The sequence below is a fragment of the Amblyomma americanum genome, chromosome 3, assembly GCF_052857255.1.
Source record: "Amblyomma americanum isolate KBUSLIRL-KWMA chromosome 3, ASM5285725v1, whole genome shotgun sequence".
Taxonomy (NCBI): domain Eukaryota; kingdom Metazoa; phylum Arthropoda; class Arachnida; order Ixodida; family Ixodidae; genus Amblyomma; species Amblyomma americanum.
The window spans coordinates 117,681,702-117,687,351 of NC_135499.1; the positions used below are offsets into that span (position 1 = coordinate 117,681,702).

General features: G+C 57.0%; 1 pseudogene; it reads right to left on the reverse strand.

The window, feature by feature from the left end:
• Positions 1 to 3,261: 3,261 nt before the first annotated feature.
• LOC144126395 (U2 spliceosomal RNA) lies at positions 3,262 to 3,436 on the reverse strand (annotated as a pseudogene).
• Positions 3,437 to 5,650: the final 2,214 nt, after the last annotated feature.

The window sequence follows — 5,650 nt, forward strand, 5'->3', positions numbered from 1 at the left end:
ACCGGAGTTCAAGGGGGTGAGTCACAGCTGCGTTGCTGCGTCGTGCAGGTCGTCTCCACGCGCGGAGTGGCAGCACTGCCCCACGCACTATGTTGGGGGTTAAAATCACCACAGATGATTTGGCGCGGGGCACAGCACGAAGACACAGCACGAAAACACAGCGCGTTCCACGCGACAACTCGACGCACATAAACACTGGCCACCGACGTGTCAACACCACCGACGCGCACTGTCTCCACCACGCACTCCTGGGCGTCAGATGTCGCCGCCGCCGTGCCGACGAGGATTTGCTGGACGTCCTGCCGCACATATATCGCGCAAATGGATTTCCCGGGGCGATGAGATGTGTCACAACAGGGCACAGCGGCACAGGCGGGTACCTCGCACGTGGTGGCTGAGTGGTAGCCAATGTAGCCAGGTAGCCGCATCTGGGGCTCCCCGTCATGTGAACGTACGTACGTCTCCTGCAGCGCGATAACTCCCGGGCAATCCTGTGCGATGCGAGCTCGCATTTCGGCTTACCGCGCCGCAAGTGAGCGCAAGTTCCACTGCAGGATGGATGGTATGTGGGAGGGAGTCCGGTGGCTAGCCATCATGCTGGCTTACCTGTGCGGGAGCACCCGCTGCTTCTAAGCAAGCCCGGTGTCCATCGGTGCCCTCCGGGAAAAGTGCGCTGCGAACGCGCAACGCCAGCTTTAGGCGTCTGATCTCCGCGTCCCGTGCGTCAGGGGGCTGGCCATGAGAAGCTGCCGCAGGCTCGGGCCGCGCTGCACGGGACGCCGGGCAACCGGATCACCGCTGGCGCTGCCGGCGCGGCCGTTGCTTCGGTTGCTGCTGCTGCTGCTGCTGGGGTGCTCCCCTGACGGCCTGCTCATAAGAAAGCGCGCGTGGCGCCTGCTGATGTTGCAGGGGTGGGGCCGCTGTTTCAGACTCAACGACGGCTCGGACAACCCCCCTGGACATCTGTGTCATGGATGTGGCCATTAAAGTGGCCACGTGACGCTCTCGCTGCCAGTGCGGGCACCCTGGGTCCATGGCCGCGTGCCGCCCCCCACAGTTAATGCAGCGTGGCTTGCTCGCGCAAGTACCAGGCTCGTGCGGCCCGACGCAGCGCGTGCATCGGGCAAGAGCGCGACGCTCTTCAGTGGCATGCACCAGGCTGGCGCACTTGGCACACTGGAGTGGCCGGGGACGGCAGGGGCGGACCGTGAGTCTGCGCTTCAATATGGTGATGAACGCCGGTGGTGTCGGCGCCGCAAAACGGAGAGCGAGTGTGCTGACCGACAGAGACGCCGACACCATCGGCACCGTTGACTCCGCCGCCGCTAGCAGCTCCTCCGCCGTCGTGCGCCCGTCCACACCGAAGACCAGGCCGGAGCTTTGATTCCGAGGAGGAGGCTCCTTGGCGCAGACCGGCACGCCGCGGATGACGGCTGTGGCTAGCAGGGCCTGGAGAGCATCGCTGCTCCCCGCATCGACTGCCACCACATCCCGCCGCATGTTTACCCGGACGGCGAGGATGCCCGAACGGGATCCGATCTCCTCGGCCAACTCCCAGCCCTGTTCCCTGGTGAAGGCGGTGCCCCGGTTCTCCGATCGAAACAGCACCGTCCCCACCAGGCTGGACGGGACCCCCACGGCAGCCGCGGCTCGCTCCAGGGCAGCTCTCTGATGCCGCTGCGCCTTGGTAATGATGGTGCTCCACGGGACCAGGCTGGCACCAGCATCAGCGTCGCCGCTGTCTGAGGCGCATTGCTGCGGCGCACCGCGGAATTGGGCGCGCTCGCTGCCAGCAGACGAAGCCCCAGCCGCAGCCTGGTCTCGTGCGGCGGGATTTGATGAGGTCGCACCCGGTTTTCTTCCGGATGCCGTCGGCCCAGCAGCAACAGCAGCAGCATCAGCAGCAGGCTGGATGGATCTAGGCTTCACGGGGCTCGTGCTGGGCATGCCCTGGTCCTTCGAGTGTGGAAGGAGAGGAAACAGTGATGGTGGGGGGGGGGGGGCTTCGAGCTTCCCGCTTGGCCACCGCGATGTCCCTGTTGGTTTCCGCGTCCCTCTCCTCCTCGGACCCCGTTAAGCGTCACCGTTTCCTGAGAACAGACTCGTCCATCGAGGTGCACATGCTCTCCTTGGCTGCAGGTGTCCGCGGTGAACCCGCAGCAGCAACATAAGGGAGAGAGGGCATCACCGCCGGTTCCCCAGGTGTAGCAATGGCGGCAGAAAGCGCAGGGGTGGCCAGAAATGGCGTGGAGGGAGCCGCCATGGAGTCCTGCGTCTGGTGAGCAAGCGCCATGGCGTCCCTCAATCCTAGAACGCGTGGGTCCGCCGGCGACACGTCAAAGGTACCGATGACGGACTCGAGGTTCTCCGAGGTGGTGATGAGCGCCGCCGTCAGGCACCTCACCGTGTCCCGCAGATCAGCGATCTCGGCCTGCATTCGTCGAATGGTGCTGGACGACCTTGCTTTGGATGGCGTTCGTCTCCGTGATCGTGAGCGTGAGCGGCCTGCCCTTGTTGCTCATTGTTGCTCATTGTTGCTCAGCGTTGCTCATTGTCACCGCCGAACCCAGGCCATCGCTCGTTCACGGTGTCTGTGGCCTCCCTGGGGAGACCCCGCAGCCCCGCGAAGCCTTAGGTCCAGCGTCCGAAGGAGCGGAGAGCTAAAAAACACGTCCTCTTGCTTCGAGCGCCAGCCGAAGAATCCTCTCGTCGCTTTAGATGACGTGGTTGTTGTGACGCGCGTCCTTTCTTTCAATATTTCCTCATATCGTTCCTCATAAGACAAGACAAATAAATGCCTCCCTGGGGTCAGTGGACACCTCAATCGCCCTTTCAGGTACGTGGCGATGACGTCCGTGCGCCTGCACAAAACTGCTTTAGCACAAAATTTGCTTAGCAATGCTAAACCGCTAACAATTTTTTTCCCATTACCGGGCCACCACAAAGAATACAGGTTGTTTCACCTAAGACTTTACAAAGGTTTTAAAAACAGGCTCTTTGGCGCTCGTCTACTGAGCTCGAGTGCCCGGGTTCGAACCCCGCCGCGGCGACCCCGTTTCTATGGAGAGAAAACGCAAAAGGAGCCCGTGTGCTATGCGATGTTAGTGCACCCTTGCTTGCTGTTGCTGATAGGAAGAAAGAAAAGGAAAGTGCACGGGCCTGCCTAATGGCTCAAGCCAAACCACGCTCGCTGCTGCGGGCTGAAAGTAGGAGAGTGAAAGGATAGGAGAGCAAAGATAGAAAGAAAAGGCGCGCGCTAATATGACCAGGGCCGATCCCGGAGGCATTGCAATACCGGGCCAACCCGTGCCAGGGTGCTTGGAGCCAAGCACTCCACCATATTCCAAAAATAAATTTAATATATTGGGTCCAAGGACCCGCAGCAGATATTAAATCAGGTATCACATATTGTGGTAGCTCATATACATGACGTTATTTTATATGTACTCCCCACTGACTGCCTTCAATATGGCGCCACTTTTCCCGACAAAATTCGTACCAAAATTGCGACGCTACCGTTTGTCGTACAGCGTTCCGGGTAGTTTCATACAATTTATCGTTGCATATATAGCTTAGATGTGCTTGTCAAGTTGGCGCCTAGCTTGCTACAGGGATTCGAACCGATCATATATGCACCTTCAGTTGTCTTCCTTCAAACTCTTTACGCCACCCTTTAAAGTGCGATTGAGGTGCCCACCGAGATGTCAGAGATATACCATTTCCTTTCCTCAAAATCTAAATTCTTGTATCAAAATCGTGATGCAACCGTTCGTTGTACAGCTATCTGGGTGGCGTAATATGCGGATATGTGTGTGTGGGTGGGTGTCAATGCACCAAGCGACAGTAATGCTTTCGCATTCCACATACGTACGCAGTGTTATGTGTCTGTACGAATTGTTAACGGGATAACGGTAAAAGCCCCGTTGCGCAGAAAATCCGGCGTCGGCATTTTAGGCGTTGTGAGAGAAAAATGGGAGGCTTAGGGCGGCCCAGGTGGCCACAAGCCAGAGAAGCAACCTAGGTGGGCCACCAAGGTCAGATGATCTTGTAGCGTCATTGCCACCTGTCCAAACGATTGTGAGCACAGAGACCACCTTTCGCGCAATAAGCTCCACCAGTGGCAGCGCCTACCATCCCAGGGCAGTGGCGCATCCCTTAACCGCTGCACCACTGCGGAAGAACGGTGTATGGACTCCCAGGAACCTATGAATATAAAGTTTAGAATGACCTATTCCGCATATAAAAGCATTAACTCATTAACGCTATTGCGTCATATATTCAAGGCGAAAGCTTGAGTGTCTCCTAATAATAATAATAATATGGTTTATGGTTTATTGGGGTTTAACGTCCCAAAGCGACTCAGGCTATGAGAGACGCCGTAGTGAAGGGCTCCGGGAATTTCGACCACCTGGGGTTCTTTAACGTGCACTGACATCGCACAGTACACGGGCCTCTAGAATTTCGCCTCCATCGAAATTTGACCGCCGCGGCCGGGATTGAACCCGCGTCCTTAGGGCCAGCAGCCGAGCGCCGTAACCACACAGCCACCGCGGCGGCTAATATTAATAATAATTCATAATAATTGGTTTTTTGGAAAGTAAATGGCGCTGTATCTGTCTCATATATCGTTGGACACCTGAACCGCGCCGTAAGGGAAGGATTAAAGGAGGTAGTGAAAGAAGAAAGGATGAAGGAGGTGCCGTAGTGACGGGCTTCGAATAATTTCGACCACCTGGGGATCTTTAACGTGCACTGACATCGCACAGCACACGGACGCCTTAGCGTTTTGCCTCCATAAAAACGCAGCCGCACGGTCGGGTTTGATCCCGGGAACTCTGGATCAGTAGCCGAGCGCCCTAACCACTGAGCCACCGCGGCGGGTTGAGTGTCTCCTCCAGGTTTGTTTTTCTCTTTTGGGGGGATGGGGAGGGGGCGGCCGCGTTTTGATGGAGGCGAAACGCAAAAATGCGCCCGTGTGCTGTTCGATGGAAGTGAACGTTAAAGATCTCCAGGTGATCGAAATTATTCCGGGGCTGCATTACGGCACTTCTTTTTTTTTTGGAGGGGGGAGGGGGTGCGAGAGCGCTTCTGGCAAACGAAACTAAAGGTCAAATAATGCTTGGATTTGACCTCTAAATGGAGGCTCGCAGCAGCTGCGGCTATGGTGTCATATACTATGTGATTCGTCGCAGCTGCTGTAATATTTAATTTTGGGTCAAGTGGCGGTATCACCCTACATCCCAATTTGTGATGGTCAACAATTTCCCAGTAATTTTGCAGACACTCCTCTTTCCCCCAGATAATAGAGAAGCTGTCTCGTGGAGGCGGTCACAAACCAATACATTCATGAACGCGTTGTGGGCTTACCACGTGTGCGCAGAGCAGAGGTCGCATGACCGACGCATACACTGTGGGGCAAAGAGGTACCCTCGACCACATAATTTGGGAGTGGCCAAAATCTCCAGGGGCGGGCCCAAATATTGATAGTAGAGAAACCTGAGACCCTGCTAAGAAGTCCGGACCCTGAGCTCCAGCGCACCACCATCAAAATGCCTTAAGCGGCCACTACCATTCAAGGACTGCCAGCCAGCCTTGAACAGCGGACGCGCAGCTCCCCGTCATGCAGGCCTACGTGCCAGGGGCGGGGAAC